This window comes from Octopus sinensis, linkage group LG1 (assembly GCF_006345805.1).
Source record: "Octopus sinensis linkage group LG1, ASM634580v1, whole genome shotgun sequence".
Taxonomy (NCBI): Eukaryota; Metazoa; Mollusca; class Cephalopoda; order Octopoda; family Octopodidae; genus Octopus; species Octopus sinensis.
In genome coordinates, this window is record NC_042997.1 from 169,153,838 (window position 1) to 169,177,127 (window position 23,290).

Sequence of the window (23,290 nt, forward strand, 5' to 3'; positions counted from 1 at the left end):
ATGTGGTTGCATGACCTGCTAGAAAAAGTAGCCAAACTTTTTTTATATACAGAATAGAAAAACCTCTCTCCTGTGATATACATGGAGAGACCATTATGTCTGGGACTAAATAACAAATGATGAAGGGAATGAGACGAAGCAACGAGAGAGCCTTTACCTGGTCACTCAAGTTGCTAGAAAGAGCAACCAAATCTTGACAAAAATAAAAATGAAATTTCAATCTTCAAGAAAAAAAAAAATAATTCAAGTTTATATTATTTTATAATGGTCGCTTAGGAATTCACTACTTCTAGAAAAGAATAAGACAAAATGGTCATGGCTGGAACACTTTTTCTCATAGATTTATCCTTGGTTAAAATAATATTCTTCACTGAATGATGAAGCAGCTAAAGTTAAAGAAAAGTTGAAAGAATAAAAGGTAGCAAGTATGAAACTTTGGATACTGGTTGAATGTGTCAGAGGTTTTTCTATTCTGTACATAAAAAAGTTTGGCTACTTTTTCTAGCAGGCCATGCAACCACATTAAAGAAGGGTTTGTTAGGGGAGTGGACCCAGAAGTTGTTCTTTGCAAATAGCAGCAGTAAGTTTCTTCAGCTGAATACACATCACTGATTGGTTAAAATTACCCAAATACGACAATTTTAACATGAAATAACTTCTAAAGTACAAAATGTTGTCAAAACATTAAGAGTAAGTGACACATTCTACCAATATCTGAAGTTTCAAAGTGTTTAGTTAAAAAAAAACTAATTAAAAAATCTGGCCATCAAACTGAAAAGATCCCAAAGATCATTGAAAAACTAAGTAAATAAACATCCTTACTAAGTTTCAGTCTCAACTAGAATAAAAAAATAATCTCAAAAAGAAAAAAAAATATCTATTTATGAAAATTAATATCTTCCTTTGTTGTGTCATTTCACAAAGGGGCTCTGTTACTTGATGCTTGACCTGAACACTACAAAATCTTTTGTCTTACTCCCTTTAGAGAGCAGAATAGAGTTTCTGTCCTTGTAATTCTTGCTTAGTTATGATGTTGGGCGTGTTTAAAATTTTTTTTAAACAATACAAATTAAATTACAGAAAGAAATTTGTCCTGTACCTATTTTCAATCTCCCTATGTGGGACACTGTCTCAGGTTACATTATCCAATCTGGCTTGGTTGCCATTTCTAACAGGTTGAGCAAACATATAAAGGCTGCTTCCTTGGTCCATACCTATTTCTTTATTGCCCACAAGGGGCTAAACATAGAGAGGACAAACAAGTACAGACAAATGGATTAAGTCGATTACATCGACCCCCAGTGCATCACTGGTACTTAATTTATCGACACCGAAAGGATGAAAAGTAAAGTCGACCTCGGCAGAATTTGAATTCAGAACGCAGCAGCGAACGAAATACCACAAAGCATTTCGCCCGGCATGCTAACAATTCTGCTAGCTCACCATAAACTAAAGAGATTCCATCTGCTGTTTGTGGGTCTACTTTCAATGAAGCAAAATATACGCTTCTTATTGAAAACCATAATGACAACATAGCTCAGGTACATTTACCATGCAAGGCAGGGTATTCTGCTCTGCATATAAATTCTTATTTCAGATTGTATGGTCTCCTAGACCAGTCAGTATGAGAAACAATATATCTGTTGAATGAAAACTGGCAGAAGAAAAAAAAGATCAAGAAGAATAGGAGAGAGAAGATAAGTCAGTTTAGTTACTGGGAAAAATCAAGACGAATCAAATAATAGGAATTAGTACCAATTATTTAACGCAAAAGTACTATGCCAGTGGTACATAAAAAGCACTCATGCTGGTGCCACATAAAAGACCTAGCACACTCTGAAAAGTGGTTGGCATTAGGGAAGGGCATCCAGCCATAGAAATCACACCAAATCAGACTGGAGCTGGATGCAGCTCCCCAGGTTGCCAGCTCTGGTCAAACCATCCAACCTATGCCAGCATGGGCAATGGACCTTTAATGATGATGATGATGTATGTGTGGGCATGCATGTGAGTGTATATGTACACACACATACACACACACATATATATATATATATAGTTAATCTAAACAAGAAAGCACAAAAAACACAACAACGCGAGGACGTGGAACAAATATAGTATTATTGGACACTCAGGAGAGAAGGAGGATATATATACTCTTTCTCTTTTTTACTCTTTTACTTGTTTCAGTCATTTGACTGCGGCCATGCTGGAGCACCGCGGGACTTATTCTTTGTAAGCCCAGTACTTATTCTATCGGTCTCTTTTGCCGAACTGCTAAGTGACGGGGACGTAAACACACCAGCATTGGTTGTCAAGCAATGCTAGGGGGACAAACACAGACACACAAACATATACACACACACTTATATATATATATATATATACATATATACGACAGGCTTCTTTCAGTTTCCGTCTACCAAATCCACTCACAAGGCATTGGTCGGCCCGGGGCTATAGCAGAAGACACTTGCCCAAGATGCCACACAGTGGGACTGAACCCGGAACCATGTGGTTGGTTAGCAAGCTACTTACCACACGGCCACTCCTGCGCTTGCGCCTAATATATATATATATATATATATATATATATATATATATATATATATATATATATATATATATATATATATTAAACGCAGGTGTTATACAAATTCTTTTACTTCTGACACATGTTTGAAAGATAGCACTGGTATTTTTCTACCTTTAAAACTTTAAAAACATGGTGTTACAACCTTTTTACTTGTGTGATTCTATATATTTTTTCCATGTTAATTGTTAACAAGGGGAAAATACACACATCTATTTACATATATATATAGTCCAACTCATACCAACTTGGAAAATGAATGTATGACGATGATATACTGGTACAGGCATGGCTGTGTAATTAGGAAGCCTGCCTCTCAACCACATGGTTTCAGGTTCAGACACACTATGCAGCACCCTAGGCAAGGTTGACCAAAGCTTTGTGAGTAGATTTGGTAGATAGAAGCTGAAAGAAACCTGACATATGTGAGTGTGCGTGTATTAATATACCCATGTATTGTCAAGTGATGGTTGTAAGGGAGCCTTACAGTCATACAATGCAGTTCATTTCAAGTCTTCTGTGAAAAATTTGTCTGGCCATGGAGAAATATTGGCTTCAAATTGTGACACAAGGCCAGCAATTTTGTGGGAGGGAGTTGTGTTCAACTGGTACTTATTTTATTCAACTTGAAAGGATGAAAGGTAGTATTTGAGCCCAGAATGTAAATATGGACAAAATACCACTTTGCATTTTGTCTGGTGCAGTAACTATTCTGCTGGCTTGCCACCCTGACCATGGCAAAATATTACCTTACTTGGAAACAGATGAGGATCGGTGACATCCAATGAAGAAAAAGTTACCTTGGCAAATTCTATCTGACCCATACAAGCATAGAAAAGTGAACATTACAACTAGGATGATGTCTCTCTCACACACACACACGTACATAAAAGCAATGGATTGGTATAAACATTTGAGCTTAGAACAAAATTCTTTACAATGTATTTAGTTTCATACTTTTAAGTTTAATTCAAATACTGCAGATGTCAACTTTGCCTTTTACTCTGCTGAAATTAAAGAACAAAATACCAGTCAAGTACCAGATTGGTATAACCAACTGCAGATTAGTTGGCATGTTGTTTAGTAATGGGCAACTGCTGAATATTGTTTACCTACAGATGCCTATGGACACTACATCTAAAAGAATGCATAACAGTTGCCTGAGGGCATTATGTTACCCTATATATATATATATATATATATATATTTGTACAGAGTGTGTGGTTAAGAAATTTCCTTCACAACCACATAGTTCCATGTTCAATCCCATTAAGTAGCTTCTACTATTGGAGTTGACAAATACCTCAACAGTTGAATTTGGTAAATAGAAACTGTGCAGAAGTCCATTACACACATGCATATCATAACATTTTAATGTCCACTTTTCCATGCTTGCATTAGGCTAGATGGAATTCAAAGAGACAGGTTTTCTGCAGCCAAACACTCCTCCTGTCATTAACACTTACTTATAATCAAACCAAGTAATATTTCTCTATGGTTAGACATTTTTCATGGAAGGCTGAAAATGAACAACATTGCTTTTATGATGGTGATGCTCTTTTAACAACTATTACATGATACCAAAACAAGGTAACGCATGCACACACACACACACACTAATATACGATGGATTCTTCCGTTCCTAGCCACCAAATTGACTCACAAAGCTTCAGACAGCCTTGGGCTACTGTAGAAGAAACTTGTCCACAGTACTACACTGATGGAGTGAACCTGAAATCACTTGGTTGGGAAGCAAGCTTGTTAACCATACAGCCATACCTATACACACACACACACACATATATATATATATATATATATATATATATATATATATATATATATATATATATACATGCACACATATATACGAACTTATGTTCATATATATGAGTTTACAAACAAGTGAAAAAAAAAAAACTAGATAGGGATAGATGCAAAAACAACTTGTCTTGTAACTATTTGAAGGAAAATAGGAACAGAAAGTTGTAAAATGATAACTTTTTGCAAGCCAATCTCAATTTTGCCAGCATGAAAAAAAAATTATGTGATACAAGTGTTAAAAATCCCATCAGCTGCTAACATACTTGGTAGGTAGCCAGGTTACTAAATGGGGTTTCTGAAGTTTGTCTTACATATGAAGAAATCATTTGATTCACAAGTTTGTACCCTCCACATTCTCTGTACTATTTACTTATGTTTTTTTTTAACATAGAGGGGCAGTGCCACCACCATTTGTAAGGGCCCTGAGACTGCTAAGGGTGAAAGAATGAAAATCACAACTCATAGCTAACCTATGCAACCTGAGTGTTGGATAGAGAACTTAATCTGCAGCTCAGTTTAATACCACTACTTGTCACCTTGAGTGCATTAGGCAAAGTCTACTCAGTTGCAAATGATCGGGTCGGGTCTCCTGTTTGAAGATACTTTCCTCCATCCCTGCCACTAATTTTAGAGGCCCTGTAAGCAGCAGTCCCCAACCATTTTTGCACCACAGGCCAGTTTTCATGCATGACAAAACACATTGAAATGCATAATATATAATTTAATTATTACATATATAGGTGCAGGCATGGTTGTGTTGTAAGAAGCTTGCTTCCCAACCACACGGTTCTAGGTTCAGTCCCAAGGCATGGCACCTTGGGCAAGTGTCTTCTACTATAGCCTTGGGCCAACCAAAGCCTTGTGAATGGATTTGATAGTTGGAAACTGAAAGAAGCCTGTCGTATATATATGTATATATATTTATGTGTGTATGTGTCTTTGTTTGTCCCCCACCATCGCTTGACAACCAATGTTGGTGTGTTTATGTCCCCATAACTTAATTCAGCAAAAGATACCGATAGAATAGGCTTACAAAGAATAAGTCCTGGGGTCAATTACTTAGACTAAAACCCCTTAAGTCAGTGCTCCAGTATGGCCGCAGTCAAATAACTGAAACAGGTAAAAGAGCAAACGAGAATGCTAAAACACTCTGCAGACTGCCTTAGTCAGTAACAAAAGAAATAAAATTTTTAAATTCATCCTTTCTGTGCATTCCAGTAGTTGGAGAAATCTGTGTAAAGAATCACGTGCATTGTTTTTCCACCTGACTAAAAGATAATATATATGTTGGGGGGGGGGGGTTAGTCCTACAAAATTCTTACACAGTCATGCACAGGGTTTGGATCAAACTAAGGCTATGGTAGAAACTACTACTCAGTAACATCAAACCTGGAACCATGTGAATTATGCAAACTTCTCAATCACATGACCACACCTGTACCCCATACAATTATTACCAATATGTAGCCTTGCATGTAAGTAAATACATTAATATCTGAATGTATCTCAGTATAAGAGGTGAGCATATTCTTTTCTACTCTAGGCACAAGGCCCAAAATGTTTGGGGAGGGGGCCAGTCAATTAGATCGATCCCAGTACACAACCGGTACTTAATTTATTGATCTTGAAAAGATGAAAGGCAAAGTGGACCTCGGCAGAATTTGAACTCAGAATGTAGCAACAAGCGAAATACCATTAAGCATTAAGAGCATATTAGCACCAAATATTTTCTCTCAGTTTGTCTCTGGTTCATGTGAATAGGGTGGAGAGGGTCTATGAGATGACATGCAAGCCTTAATGGACATAAATTCCGCACAGGCATTGCTGACTATTTTGCAATGGGCTGCATTAAACTTGATTCAACCAAACCTCTACATTGTTATATAAACCAAATCATTTTCCCTGGTATTCAGAATTCCTATATATTGTTACTTAGATAATTATTCCCCATTGTTATGTAGTCAGATTTATGACATGACTTAGTGCCACTTAACCTCCAAGCTAATTTTTAGAGAGAGAGAGAGAGAGAGAGAGAGAAAGAAAGAGAGAGAGAGAGGAGAAAAATCAGCTGAAGATATAGCTCAGTGAGATCTGAGTGTTATATATAACTAAGCATAACAAAACAATTAAAATCAATAACAATTACTCACTACTTGGAAGGCCTTAATCTTCAGTCAACTAGAAAATTATCATTCGTTACTGCTTAATATAACTGGATGTATAGTCTACCTTGAAAGGAGCTGTTGCTCTACAACAACAACAACAAAAAAAATATGTATTTTAAGAACTACATATTTACTATCAGATTTCTAATGAGAATATTATAATCCTCATGCATCCACTATACACACATCATGTGTGTGTGTGTGTGTGTGTGTGTGTGTGTGTGTGGTGTGTGTGTGTGTTTATGTCAAGTTGGGAAAATTTAACATTAAACTGAAGTATTAGTCCATACTTTTTAGTAGTATACATTTAAGTTTTAAAAGGAAAAGGTTGATAGTGACTTCGAAGTCTTCATCATGTGTAGGGGTGGTGCTAAAAAGTCCCTGACATTAAGGGTTTCGCGAAAGGCCTAGTTGGGGGGCCCCAACCTTCTGAGTCCTTTTACAAGGCTAAGAAAAACTGAATGTCCGCTGTGTGAATCTGAGAGGGGAATATGTTGAATAAAATCATAATTAACTGATCCTCCTGTGTTTTTTTCTTTTACCCAAAGCTAAGAACTTTTCAGTACCCCCTCGTGTGTGTGTGTGTGTGTGTGTGTAGACTTCTGCATTGTACAGTAAGCGACAGAAACACCCATCGTCTTTTTTATTCTTTTTTGCTTTTTTAAACTGTGACGTGTACTTCCTTTGGAACCGTTTTTACAGCAACAGACAAGCTGCATTAAAAGTCTGTATATAATCACAAAATACAAACGGTAAACATTTGTCTGTATCAGTCAGTTAAGTATCGACCCAACCAGCTGTGACGTCTCATTGATACATACATGCCTATCCTTAATATATAAGGGAATCCCGAGAGCAGCGACATGCCAAGCGAGGTGTCACCCAAATAACCTGTCAGTACAATGGTCATGAGAATGTTAAGACGAAGCTGGAACACTGATACGCCTACGCGCAACATTCGGATCATTAAATAAACTCATAAGTATCGTAAATCTATCGAGGACAGCCACTTTATATAATCGTAGGTATTATACACACACCACACACACACATATATATAGAGAGAGAGACAGCAGTTTACATAATACACGTTTTCATTAACTTATGCTAAAACATGCAAATATAACAAAATGCATTTTGCATTTACCTCCGCGGCAATCTTTCGTCTCTAGTAGACCTTTCCGTCGATTTCCGTAAAAAAATTTATTTTTTTTACATATGGGCTTGCGGGAACTTTTGAAGTAATGAGAGCGAAAGAGACTAAGAGAAAGCGATTGTATGACGAGGGAAGTTCTTTTGAAGTTACCGTCCAGGGGAAGCATTGATGTACATGTGTGTGTGTGTGTGTGTGTGTGTTTGATGGGATGTGGGAGACAGAAAGTATGTTATGTAAGTGAAGTGCTTCTGTTAGTGTGTGTGAAGAGACAGAGTAATGTGTGAAAGAAAGAGATAACTGAAATTTTTTACTCGGTGTATGTGTATATGTATGTATATTACTTCAAAAGTTCCCGCAAGCCCATATGTAAAAAAAAAATTTTTTTACGGAAATCGACGGAAAGGTCTACTAGAGACGAAAGATCGCCAATTCCGCAAATACAGAATACCTCGAATTTTATTTCTTAAAGTAGCACCGAAAGATAAATGTCGACGGTAGGCAGCCAACGATAATATATATTAGATACACAAATATGATAATAATTATTATTATTATTCTAGATATGTAGAGCAATCGTTCGATTTTATAGAGCTTGTCCAGTTTCGTGTATTAACTTCAGGCAAAATAAATATATAGTCAAAAGCTGCTCCTTGTGTTGCTGATGTGTACGTTTTTTTGTTTTTTTCTATTTTGTTATTTTTTACAGAAAACTGAAACCAAAATAAAACAGGCGAATGTGCGAGTGTTATTCTTGCCACGCTGTCAGTAACAAGCAGAACTTAATCTAGCCAACGTAGAAGCCACAATGTGGTTACACGAGCTGCTAGAGATGGTAGCCAAATTCTCTCAAAATCACACCGTATCGTCATAGAAAAGGACAAGTTGGATTATGGGACCCTGGGTTCCAAGTGCAGAGGAAAAAGTGAGAACAGTTACCGATGGAAAACCGTTTATCCAAAGACCGCTTGATAAGAGCTGTGACCTAGGGCTTAACAACGACGAGAATTAAACGAAGCCATAAAACAACTTAAGAGCTAGTTCAAGGTAACAAGTGACAACAAAACAACTGGGAACTCGACATGGTCGCTCGACCTGCTAGAAATAACAGCCAATTATCCACTATATCACACATCATAATTTTTTTATAAAAAAAAAAAAGGTAGGACACATTGGTTAATGCAGTCCTAGAATACCCTCAAAAGCAAAAAAGTGGGGATGGCCACGAATGGAATACTTTTTTTGTCATTGGAGATCTAACTGGATTAGGAGAGAGTTGGCATGCAGATAAACACTCAAGTGAAGTACTTACGAAATTATCAAAGGTGCCCGTTACATGAGTCGAAATGCACATTTTTGGGCAACCTGTCATCTGAAACGACCAGGCAATAAATCACTGAACCTAGAATGAAACTTGTACACAGAAACGAGCTACTGTTATAAATGTGTACAGCGTAAATCAATAGATAAATTAACGTGGTGTATGTGCGAATGGTGAGCTTAATTTAATTGACACACCAGCACATATACACAAACATTCGTAGACAATATGCGCGCACACACATATGCTCACAGCCAGTGCGAACACACCAAGTCTATACGCGCGCGCGGTTGGGTGATAGAAGTGCAACGTAAGAAAGTTTTATATATACATACGCACAATATATACACCCCCACATATATATATATATATATATACAGATACATATATACACACATACACATATATATACACGCATATGCACACACATACATACTCTTCAATATTGGGTTCTATTTCTCCCGTTTGTACCACAAAGCTCCTCTCGCTCTCTTATAGACATACATGCAGACACAGTCAATATGCACACATACAATTTACACATACTTGCAGGCATGCACTCACATACATACACGCACGCATTATTTTATTGACCTTGAGTGGACAATATAACAAAGTCAGTTCCAATTTAGGATTTAAACCGAGTACAAACTGATAAAGTACTGACCTAAATGGAGGAAAACATCCACTCCTTTATTCCAACATAGCAACGTCACTCCTCTTATCTAATACATTACATGCAAGTTATTGAGCTATGATATATCAGTAAATAGAATATAATAGATATTATAACAGATTTAGAAAAAAAGTATCAATTAGATCACAGATAATCAATCAGTTCAATAAGCAACAAGAAAATAAAAACAATATCTTATTATTGGGTAGAAACGTTAGAGCATCAGTAAAAAAATGATTTGTTCTGATTCTTTACCTTCTGAATTCAAATCCTGCAGAAGTCAACTTTACTATTCATCCCTCCGGGGCCAATAAAATAAAGTACCAGTCAAGTAGTGGGGACTGATATCAACCCCCAACTCCACTTCAAAACAACTGGCCTTGTGCCAAAATCAGAAACTTATTACATTCCAAGTGCAGTTTCTGTCGGAGTCAACTTTGCCTTTCATCATTTTAGAGGTGATTAAATAAGTACCAGTTGTGTACTGGGGTTGATGTACTCAACTAGTACCCTCCCCTAAAATTTCAGGGTTTGTGCCTATTGTAGAAAGGATCGTTATTACTATTATTGAGGCAGCAAGATGGCAGAATTGTTAGAATACTGGACAAAATGCTTTGCAGTATTTTGCTCAGTTTTATGTTCCGAGTTCAGATGGTGCTTTTTACGTAGGCAGTGAGCTGGCAGAATCGTTAACATGCTGAGCAAAACGATTAGTAGCATTTCGTCTGTCCTTATGTTCTGAGTTCAAATTCTGCTGAGGTCGACTGTGCTTTTCATCTTTTCAGGGTCAATAAATCAAGTACCAGTGAAACACTGGGTCAATGTAATTGACTTGTCCTCTCCCCACAAATTTCAAGCCTTGTGTCTATGGTAGAAAGGATTATAATTATTATTATTATCATCATCATAAGGGCAGCAAGTTGGCAGAACTGTTAGCATATCAGCCAAAAAAGCTTAGCAGCATTTCATGTCTTTACACTGAGTTCAAATTCCATGAAGTTCAACTTTGCCTTTTGTCTTTTCAGAGTTGATGAAATAAGTACCAGTTGAATATTGGGATGGATGTAATCGATTGCCCCACCCCACCCCCAAAATTGCAGGCTTTGTGCTTATAGTAGAAAGGATTATTATTATTGGTGGTGGAGGTGGTGGTGTCTGTGTTCAAATTCAGACATTTTAGCAAATTCCACTGCCTATGTCACTCCCAAATAAATTTCTGGCCTATGTGTCAAATTTCAAAATATTACCAGGTTGGTATTTTAAAGAAAATTTGTCTCAAATAGCTTTTCTGAAAAAAGTAAAGTAACTTTGACCTGCCAACAGAGAACCAAATTCTTCCCCAGAGAACACATAGGATACCTTGATTCATGACATAATAGACAGCTCAAACAATTTCCCACTAATAGTCATTTCATTTCTTTTTTAAACCATAGATGTGTACAGTTGAAAGACAAGCTAATTAAACAAAAGTGTGATCTGTGAATGCAATACCTGTTGAGAGCACATACAAGCATGTATCAGACATAACACATCCAACAATGTTGCACTGAGCACTTGTATGTTTTGTACCATTGTCATCATCATGTGTCATATGCTTGCAGTGCACTGACAAAATGAATAGAAACCTTTACATACACACACCCATGCACATAAAATAACTATGCTTGTGCTTTGTCTTTCCCATTAAAGATTTTTATATTTCCTTATCAGTCCTTTGTGTTTTATATAGCACAATAGTGTTGCAAAATCTATTTGACCATTAATGTTCCAAGACCTTCTCAGCTACAATGATTAGAACAAAATTATTATAAAGACATTTTGTTTGAACACTTTGCAGGTGATCATAAAGCAGAGTGAGGAAACCCACGCCCACAAGCGCATTTTATTTTGCTCACAGGCTGAGATACCAGTATGAACAAAATATAGTAAATTTTTCAATTATAAAATTTATACAATATTCGTTTGCCTATTTGCAACATAGGTTGCATTTCCAGTATGACTTAAAATGGTTAGACTTGAACAGAAACTCGTCCAGTAATTGCCATTTGAATGAGACCCAACTACACTCTAGCTGAAAAATATAGAAACCTCATCATCATCATCATCGTTTAACGTCCGTTCTCCATGCTAGCATGGGTTGGACGGTTCGACCGGGGATCTGGAAAGCCAGAAGGCTGCACCAGGCTCCGGTCTTATCTGGCAATGTTTCTACAGCTGGATGCCCTTCATAACGCCAACCACTCTGTGAGTGTAGTGGGTGCTTTTTACGTGCCACCTGCACTGGTGCCAGGCGAGGCTGGCATCCCAAGTAATATTAAGGTCCTAAATTCAGTGGCAGCATTAATGAAATTGATGTGTGTTAAATTTATCTTTATTAATGTATATTGAATTATACATAGATATACACAAGATTTACACAGATATAGAAGTTAGAACTTGTGATCTGCCCACAGAACTTTTTCTTTGAAAATTTTTGCCTGCCGCACTAAAAAGATGCCCCACCTGTCATAAAGGAACATGGGAATAAGTGTTATAACTGATAAAGTTGTCAACACCAGATTTAAAAGTTAGCCCACCAGCTAAATCCAGTATTGATGATTTTTTGCATTAAAACACTATTCAAGCAAGATCCTTTGCAATCAATAGCAAAGTATGCCAACCAAATGCCATTTATTACCATCACTCTATTCAAACAATGAAGATAAAAAAAGTCCTCAGAACTTAATGTACTAATGAACTTAGGAACACTATTACTCCAAACTAAACATAAAGGAATAAGGAAATTTTATCTTTTAACCTTTACTTGTTTTGCTCATTGGACTGGAGCCACTTGAAGGGTTTAGTCAAATCAATCCCAGTACTTATTTTAAAGCCTGGTACTTATTTCATCATTCTCTTCTGCTGAGCTGCTAAGTCATGGGGATGTAAACAAACCAACAACAGTTGTCAGATGGTAGTAGGGGAAAAAACACAAAGTCACCTGGACAAATATATACATATGATGGGCTTCTTTCAGCTTTTGTCAACCAAATCCACTCACAAGGCTTTGGTTGGCCCAAGGCTACAGTTGAAGACACTTGCCTAATGTGGCACATAATGGAATTGAACCTGAGCCCATATGGTTGGGAAGCTTCTTACCACACAACCATGCCTGTACCTATTAAAATCCTTAATTTAAAAAAAACATTTAAATCATAGTTATGTCATTAATATAGTAATATAATATATTTCAGAGAAAAGCTGTTCCCTGTTAACACAAAGGTGTGTATATACATACTCACACACATATATGCAAACAGGTGTGAAGAAGACCCCATCCTACACAGCAGAAGTCTTAAGGCTGTTCCCCCTGGTGAGGAGGATTGGTCTGCAAGAGTCCTGTGCTGGTACCATGTAAAAAGCACCCAGCACACACTGTAAAGTGGTTAGCATTAGGAAGGGCATCCAGCCACAGAAACTAAGCCAAATCTGACGAGAACCTAGTGCAGCTTGCCAGCTCCAGTCAAACTGTCCAATCCATGCCAGCATGGAAAACTAATGTTAGAGAATTATATACACACACACACACACACACAGGGGTATAGGTGAACACAACTTTAGAGTTATAAATTTTAACTTCCTCGTGGCAGATATCAATATAACACTACAAATGAAAAAGCATACACAAATGAGGTGGCTCAATACTGAGAGCAGAGTCAAAATTTACGATGTGGAATGAAGTTGTGAAATATGATCTTCAGTTATTGAGTTTCACAGAGGAGATGAAAAATCACAGATTTATGGTGATTTGCTGTGCTGGAGAAGATACATCAAGCTAAGTGAAATTATGGTCATGGCCAGTGCTGGTGACATTTAAAAGGCACCCATGCCAGTGACACATAAGAGGCACCCCTGATGGTGACACACAAAAGGCACCCCTGTCGATGACACAAAAGGCCACCAGTAAACTCTGTAAATTGGTGAGCATTAGGAAGGGTATCCAGCTGTAGAAACCATCCCAAAACAGCTCCCCAGCTTACCAGCTCTGGTCAAACTGTCAAACCCATGCCAGCATGGAAAACAGATGTTAAATAATGATGATGCTCACTGGGACTTGAGGTTTAACTTAACAGCTTATTCAGCTACTTTAGAAAAGTTCACTTTCCAATGTTTATATAGGAAAACAACAAAAACACTTTATTAAGAGGCAGAGGTATTTAGATCGCATTTCGCAACTGTTTTCCTACATAAAACCAGAAAGTAAGTCTTTCTTTATTGGTTGAGTAAGTCATAAGGTAGAACCTGAAATCCCAGTCAGCACAACATCATCATCATTATTGTTGTTATTACTATTATCATCATCATTATTATTAAAGCAGCAAGCTGGCAGGACCATTAGCACACTGGACAAAATGCTTAGTGTCATCTTTATGTTCTGAGTCCAAATTCCACTGAAGTTGACTTTGCATTTCCATCTTTTCAGGGTTGATAAATTAAGTACCAGTTGAGAACTAAGGTTGATGTAATCAACTGGGCCCCCTCCCACCAAATTCCAGGCCTTGTGCCTATAGCAGAAAGGATTATCATCATAATACACACACACAATATATATATATATATATATATATATATCATGTGATCACGTGACCTACCAGGCTATCAGATGTTGCTACACATCGCTGGTCACAATGCGCTTCACATTGTTTTAGCCTTCGAATGATGCCACCCTGCTGGCTAAGCAAGCAGACCAACAGAAGAAAGAGTGAGAGAAAGTTGCGGCGAAAGAGTACAGCAGGGATCGCCACCATCCCCTACCGGAGCCTCATGGAGCTATAGGTGTTTTTGCTCAATAAACACTCACAACGCCTGGTCTGGGAATTGAAACCACAATCCTACGACCGCGAGTCCGCTGCCCTAACCACTGGGCCATTGCACCTCCACATATATATATATGTATATATATATATATATATATATATATATATATATATTTACACACACACATAGTATATCCATATACAAAATGGCATAGTTAAAAAGATTACTTTGCAATGGTTCAGGGTTTCATCCCATGGTTTGACAATGTGGACATATCATCTATTTATACACACCTTTAAGAAAAAATATGTTAGAAAACAGTCTCTCTTGTCTAAAAAGCTGGATAGTTATGACAGGAAGGCTTTCATAGTGGGACTGCTCAATCACAGTTCCAGACAACATGGAATCTTCATCAATGATTTTCAAACCTTCCCTAACCATTACTTCTTTGATTTGATTTGATGTGTTGTCCTTCACACTCTTATTTCAATAGAAAAATATACACTAAATAATCTTTTTATAAGAACCCATGTTACCATCAACATGTTCACTTTAAAATAGCATGCCACTACTAACACACATGCATTCGAATCACTTAATGATACAAACAAAATCAGTCTTGCTCCCAGAGATACAACTTAGGAAGGTTCAGGTTTCCTTATATACACTATTTCATTTACTTGGACAATGCAATATGTATAGATGAAGGCAGTGGCAAGGAGATCAACCAGACATAGTAAAATAAAGGGTGAGAACAAAAATAAAAATTTTGAGGTATAAAGATGAGAACAGCAATTGTAATCAGACATAACAGAATAAAATGGTAAAATAGATGATGTATAGTATAAATAATCATTATCATCATCATCGTTTAACATCTGTTTTCCATGCTAGCATGGGTTGGACGGTTCGACTGGGAAGCCAGGAGGTTTCGCCAGGTTCCAGTCTGGTCTGGCAGTGTTTCTACAGCTGGATGCCCTCCCTAACACCAACCACTCTGTGAGTGTACTGGGTGCTTTTTACATGCCACCGGCACAGGGGCCAGAGGAGGCTGGCAAACGGCCACAATTGGTTGGTGCTTTTTACGTGTCACCAACATGGATGCCAGTCAGGTGGCGCTGGCATCAGCCACGTTCGGGTGGTGCTTTTTATGTGCAACCGGCACGGGTATCTTAATTACAATTTCCATTTGATTTTTATTTTGATGTTGGTGTTGACATACTTGACTCAATAGGTCTCCTCAAGAACAGCAGGTCACTCTATTACAAAGGCAAAAAGCTTATTATTGGACATCAACTAAACATTCTACGTCATCAAAAACATCCACAAGTATTTATCAGAAAGTGAAATTTCACAGAACTGCAACTAATTCCAGTTGTTCTCCTCTAAAATGCCCCATAATATGTATGCATGCTAATATCACAGCAATTTAATTCTTTTCTTGAAAAGTCTGCATTGCAAAGTTCCAACAACACCATTGAACTCTAGAGAGACAGAAATTCCTTCCAATGATCTAAATGTGATCCAAATGAAGAATTACTGTTCATCATATAAAGGACTCATGGTGCATAAAAGCACTCACCATTGATAGATGAGTCATCTGCTATGGTTGCCAGAACTGCCAGATCATGTGCTTTCATTCTGCTATGGGGTTCCTCAGTAACAGATGTCCAACAGTAGCATGACAGCTGACTCTCCCAGCAATATCTGCGACACCAGTGCCAGAATAGACACTGATATTCTATATATCACCGACAGGAGATTTGGCTGGTATACTGCTGCTGAACATCTATCACTGAGGAACTCATAGCAGGGTGAAATTACATGATCTGACAGTTCCATAGCAGATAGTTTTCATCTTTCAATGATATAATGATAAGAGCTTTTATGCACCACAAGTCCTTAAGAGAGATCCTCTCAAGGTAGATAATGCAATAATTTGTGTTCTAACACAACCTCCACATTAAGTTGGAGATCAAAATGAAATACCGTTCTTTCCTTAATTTGTCACTTTCCTTTCTTACTTATTTTTGTCTTGGCTTGTTGAAGACAATTCCATCTTCTCTACTTCATTTTTTTGTGTCTCACTTCAAGACAAATTGTTCTTTCATAATCAGATTTATAGTCTCTATCCATCATATTGCATTTGTGATTCGTTTGATCTAGCTTTTTCAAATGACCTTCCAATTTAGAAATTCGAGTAAGTTTCACCACTCAAAACCTTGTAGAATTGCAGGAAGAAGGGGTTTTTTTTTCAATCCAATGATAATTTTTAACCATTTCAAGCACAAACACATTGTAATTAACAGGGAAATAAACATATTTATATTTTTTCAAAATTAACAAATAGTTAAAACCTCGTTTAATTTTCAACATTTATATTATCCATAAAAAACAAAGAAATTTTAAGAAAACTGACCAGAGGTAAAAACACATAGACCAACAACAACAATTATCAGTTAAAAACATCTTGCAAAACATTTGTTTGATTTATACCTTTGGTGTTTAGAGAAATACTAGTGAAACTTTCAACAGAGAAATAATGCTTGACACCAACAATTATTACTAATTTAAACATCTATTATTCCCACTTAAAACTTTCAATTAACAAAACTTTTGTCCACAGAAAATAAACATACATTACCATCATTGTATTCAATGTCTACATTTCTGTGTTTTGGATCGGATGAAATTTGCTGAGATGGACTTTATAAGACTAGATGTCCTCGTTGCCAACTCTCACCTATTTACATATGAGGTAATATTTCCTTATTTTTAGGAAAAATTGGAAGCAAAGGACACGACCTGTATGATGGTGACACATGCTTACAGCTATTACACACTATCAAGGCAAGGAGACAGTTTCTTGCTTTAGTAAGTATATATTCTTCATCTTAGTATATATAAAAGTGAATGTATGTATGCATAACAGAGAAAATGAAGTGACAGAAAGAATACAAAGCTGTCCCTTTCACGGAAATTTAAATTTTACTGACTACCACAATTTGCCTTCAATTTCATAAAAAAAGTATAAATTTTCAAAAGGAAGTGAATTATGTTAGAAAGAGATCCAAAATGAAAATTAATATTTGAAGGATAGTCTGTGGATCAATTCTTAGTTGATAATTTAATATAATCTTTAATCCAATTCTTACCTTTAAAGATTTAAACTTCAAATTAGTCCAGGTTGCAAAAATTATATTCTGCAGTCAAGAAAAGTAGTGCAATCTGTACTTGTAGCACAATATAGTAACCTAAGATGACCAACCTAGTACATATAGACAACATATTAGGAACACCAAAAAGCCATTACAAAATATTTGTAGTTGTGGTTGCTTTTTGCCTCCTATCATCTATCTAGACACACACTTATGTACTTACATAAATGTTTTAAAGGAAGAATACAAACATGTCTTTAAAGGGACACTGTATATGTGAGAAATGTACAGATAGAACAAAATATTTGCATTATTTGTAAGAATATATTTTTTGCATAAACTGCACTTAAAATTAGATAATAAAAACTTCTCATATAAAGCCAACCTATTCTCATTTAAGATTTTTGATTCGTAAAATTTAATTTTCATTTAAAGATAATACACATACTTCATAATAGAAACCATTTTCTATATTGACATACATAAATGGGCAGTGAGTACTATTACAGAATACAATTGATTGTAACTGTTTTTCCCACCACCTAATTCTCTCTTTCCTTTCTTGCTCACTATAAAACCAGTTCCCTTTCACAGTCAGTAGTCTTCATTATTAATATATTTAATTTTCTATAATCAGAAATAGACCTGCTTGAAAAGATGTGCCCAACAGCAAAATTCCAGCTACAAGTTACATAGGTACAAAATTGTAGTCAGTTTACAATTTGGAGTATGCATTCATACAGTGACAATAAATATTTATATATATTCTCCCCACCAAACTAACCTTATGAGGACAGCTGAACCCAGCTTAGGGTGATTGATTGTCTAGTAAAGGATAGGTTTACACATGTTGTATCTTGAATAAATTTCCAAAAACAGTACTGAATAGGAAGATGTCCCTATTCCTTATACTTATGAAGCAGGAGTTACCTTCATTTAATGTTCAATTTTCTATGCTTGATTGGGTCATATAGAATTTGGTGAGGCAGATTTTCAACAGTCAGATACCTTTCCTGTCACCAACCTTCATGTTTCCAAGTAAAGTAATATTGCCTCAAGGCCAGATATGTTTTTCACGGAAGACACCACTTGTATGACAATGATGCTCATTTACAACCATCAAAGGCTCTCAAGGCAAGGGTATATATAAACACACACACAGCCTCTGTACTTGGCTTTTGTTGACTTGGAGAAAGCCTTTGACAGGGTCTCCCAATCCCTTATCTAGTGGTCAATGCGGAAACTAGGGATAAACAAGTGGTCAGTGAAAGCTGTACAAGCCATGTAGAGGGATGCTACCAGTAAGGAGAGGGTTGCCAATGAGTACAGTGAAGAATTCAGAGTACAAGTAAAGGTTCACCAAGGATTGGTCGGCAGCCCCTCTTGTTCATCACAGTCCTCCAGGCAATAAAAGAGGAATTTAAGACAGGCTGCCACTGGAAGCTCCTCTATGCTGATAATCTTGTTCGTATAGCTGAATCACTATCAGAACTAGAGAAGTTTCAGGTATGAAAGCAAGGTCTAGAATCAAAGGGCCTTAGAGTTAACCTAGCAAAAGTCAAAGTCTTAGTAAGTAGGAAGGCAGGATCACAAATCCCTTCAGGTAGACGGCCCTGCTCGATCCGTAGAAAAGGTGTAGGTAGAAACTCCATAAAATGTACTCAGTGTAAGCTATGGACACATAAGAGATGCAGCAATATCAGAGGAAGGTTAACAGAGAAAATAGCTTTTGTGTGTGGAGGATGCACAGGTACAACAAACATCAAAAATGTACCGAAAATAGACTCCATCAACTGCCAGTGGGGTAAGCTAGAAGTAATAGATAGCTTCTGTTATCTAGGTGACCAAGTTATTAGTGGAGGTGGATGCTCCGGGAGTGTAGCTGTGAGAATAAGATTAGGCTGAGCAAAGTTCAGAGAGCTCCTACCGCTGCTGACAACAAAGGGCCTCTCTCTCAGAGTGAAAGGCAGATTGTATGATGCCTGTGTGTAAACAGCTATGTTACACTGCAGTGAAACATGGGCTGTGACAGTTGAGAACATGCATAGGCTTGAAAGAAATGAAGCCAGTATGCTTCGCTGGATGTGCAATGTCAGTGTGCATGCTCGATAGTGTAAGCATCTTGAGAGAAAAATTGGGCACGAGGCATTAGACAACTGCACTGGTATGGTCATGTGATGCATATGGACAAGGACAGCTATGTAAAGAAGAGCCAATCTCTAAATGTGGAGGGAACCTGTGGTAGAAGTAGACCCAGCGAGACATGGGACAAGGTGGTGAAGCATAATCTTCAAACTCTGGGCCTCAGAGGCAATGACTAGTGACTGAGTACCTTTGAGCATTGGGCATCATGGAGGCTAAGTGGTTGATACCAGTGGCACGTGAAAAGCTTCTTTCAAGTGTTGGGCCTCACAGAGGCAATAACCGAGACCTTTGGTATTATGTTGTGTTTGAAAAGAAGACCCATCAAGCCAAGTAAAATCACAGTCATGGCAGATACTGGTGTCATACAAATGGCACCCATGTCAGTGGCACATAAAAGCACCCATTACACACTCAGAGTGGTTGGCATAAGGGCATCCAGCCATAGAAACCATGCCAAATCAGACTAGAGTCAGGTGCAGCCTCCCAGCTTGCCTGCCCTGGTTAAACCATCCAACCCAGGCGAGCATGGACAACACGTATTCATATATGACAAGCTTCTTTTCAGTTTCTGGCTACCAAATCCACTCACAAGACTCTGGTGAGCCCAGGGCTATAGTAGAAGATACTTGCCCAAGGTACCATGAAGTAGGACTGAACCCAGGACCATGTGGTTGGAAAGTAAGCTTAACTGTACAGTCATGCCTGCACCTATTTCCCATTAAATACTTTCAACCATGGAAGTAGGTGGTTTGACAGATCACACTGCATAGGTTTGGTGTATTCAGGTTAGTATTGTGATCAGCTGAAGCATATGTTTCAGTGAAGCAAATTTTACATATGATGTAAACTGTAGTCATGAAGATCATCACCAAAGAGTTTGGGTTCTGCATCTTTACTTTCCCTAGCAAGTGTCCTTTTGTATCTAACATGAGGTACACAGTACACCAATTTAATATACAATTATAAGAAAGAAAGGCAGGCTCTGTACAAACTTACACAAAACCAATTTTTTGTGCAGGTTAAATAACAACACTTTTTATTTGTCAAAGTTCTGTGGCAATGAAGTCAGGCTAATGGAACAGGGAAAGAGATTCACTGACAGTTCTTAGGTCAAGCTTTGCACATGAGCGACGTGTTATCGAATATTGATGTTGTTCTTGATGGGAGGGTCTATCATACATACACACACACAATATATTATATACCACCACCTCCCCATATATAATATACAATATATAGAATATATATTCTCCTTCATTATAGTTGATGTAAATGTTGGTTGGTTGATTTCTCCAGTCACCACTTTCCATTGTAAAGAGGAGGAAAGAAACTAAAAGAGAGTAAATATGAAAGGGGCAGGATGAGTGCACATATTAGGCTTGGTGACAAGCAATGAGTAAATAAATACTCTCCAAACACACACAGTGTTGGAGAGAAAGAATCAAGATGAAGGAGAAGGAGGGAAGAAAATCACAGCATAATTAAGGGAGGAGTTAAATGAAAATTTGTTTTATTTCATTTTAAGGAAATAAATATTTTTCTTTTGAAAATTAGTATTCATTTCATCATTTTGTACAAATAAGAGAAATTTGATAAGTTAAATTCTCATTATTGCATGTATACCAAATTTCCTGGCAGTAAAAGTATATTACTCACCATATGACAAGTAACACTTTAGTGTGTGTATAAAATATACATTACTTGTGTGTATTATATTACAGTGAGTTGTTTCTGGAAGCTTGTTGAAGACAAACATCACTAACAAGATTGTTTAGAAACAAATCTGTCCAGGTTTGTAAATAATGTATTTCCTACATATACACTGTGATGTGTAGACTTTTTCAAATATTTAATTTGCATATTTTTCATATAGATGTATATTGTAACTTTGTTGCATATGTTTCATGTAGAAGTTTATCATATATTTGAATACTCTTCAACTACACAATGGGATTGTTCTATACTCCACTAGTATTTTAAATACTATTTATATACAAGTATCATCTTTATTTTACATCTGCTTTCCATACTGGAAGGGGTTGGATGGGTTGCCAAGTCTTTATATGGAGTTGCTGCCCTTTCAGATGGACCAGATGGAAAAAATTTCACTCATGCATTTCATTTTCAGCAAGTTTTCTATGGCTGGATTCCCTTTCTCAAGCCAATTATTCTTGGGTTCATTTTATCATAACACCAGCACTATAAAGGTTGTCATGTCCTTGGTAAAATTAAAAAATCCTTTCTCAGTAGAATTGGTTGCCAATGAGTTTACAGAATGTACTGGGTGCATTTTATCGTGGCACCTTGTCCTAAGCAAGACTAAAGAGTCCTCTCTGCTCTGTTTCAATTCATTTATGGCAATCATAAAGAATTTAAACAGAAGACAGAATGAACCAAGAAAAAAGAAGGCAAGTATGAATATGATGGAAGAAAAAATGATAAGAGCAGAGAAAAAAAAAGACAGTGATATGCAGCTACATGTTGCTTGTTGTTAAGGAGACTAAACAGAAAACCACATGAGTGGCATGATGTGAAAGAGACAGTGACGGGGAGGAGTCATGGAAGTGAGGGACAAGGGTGCTTGTCAACAATGAGTGATAGAAGAGGGTAGTAATGTATGCATGAGATAGAAAAGAATAGCAATAAAAATAAGTGATAGTAAGAAAGAGTAAAGGATGGATGGTGACAGAGATCAATGATGCTAAGAGAGAATGGTGGATGTCAAAAGAGTGACACGGGGAGCAGAGAGATGACAAGCAGTAAAGAAGGGTAAAAGCAAGACGATTGAATCAATAACTTAACTGAACTTTTCTTACCCTCACGTTAAAAATATAATATGCAGGCATGGATGTCCAGTTAAGAAGGCTGCATTGTAACCACATGGTTGCAAAGTCTCATTTTGTGGCACCTTGGACAAGTGATTTCTACTATAGCCTTCAATACCTTGCACGTGAATTTCATAAGTTAATGGCAGCTCCTTATATATGTGCATGTGAGTGAGTGAAAGTACACATGTATATATGTGAACAAATTACTGGACATTTAACAGTATCACTTGTCACCAGCTGAGTGAAATGGTGATATTTACATTCCTTATTGCACTGTACTTTCAAAGACCTGTGAAATAAAAAAAAAACCCTAAACGTACTCACAGTTGTGCACATCAAGTTCCTGTTATCCCTGATAACCCTAGAGTCTATGAGTAACAATGGTCATGTTATGTAAACTTTCTTCTTCTTTTAGGGCCTCAAAGTCAATACCATTGCCCACACCAAGTTGTTGGAGATGCTGACCAAGTCTTGGATTAGGTGTTGCCTAAAGAAGGCCATACATACACTACCAGGACTCTTCTCCATAACACGGCTCTCACAACCAAAGTGACAAGCCAAGAAATTTTACTATGATGTGACTCCCAACAAGTGACCATCTAGCTCTCCTGATTTAAATCCCCAGAATTA

At 37.1% G+C, this 23,290-nt stretch overlaps 1 protein-coding gene across 3 annotated transcripts in view; it reads right to left on the minus strand.

Moving 5' to 3' along the window:
* The window catches only part of LOC115229014 (protein transport protein Sec24B), an 80,006-nt gene that overhangs the window by 44,913 nt on the left and 11,803 nt on the right, over positions 1 to 23,290 (minus strand). The window contains exon 1 of one of the 3 annotated variants that reach the window (XM_036506824.1): positions 9,048 to 9,253. The exons of the other annotated variants lie outside the window; for them this stretch is intronic. The gene's annotated coding sequence lies outside the window, so the exon portion shown is untranslated. Of the gene's footprint in view, positions 1 to 9,047; positions 9,254 to 23,290 lie in introns of those variants that run through there. 3 annotated transcript variants of the gene reach the window in all.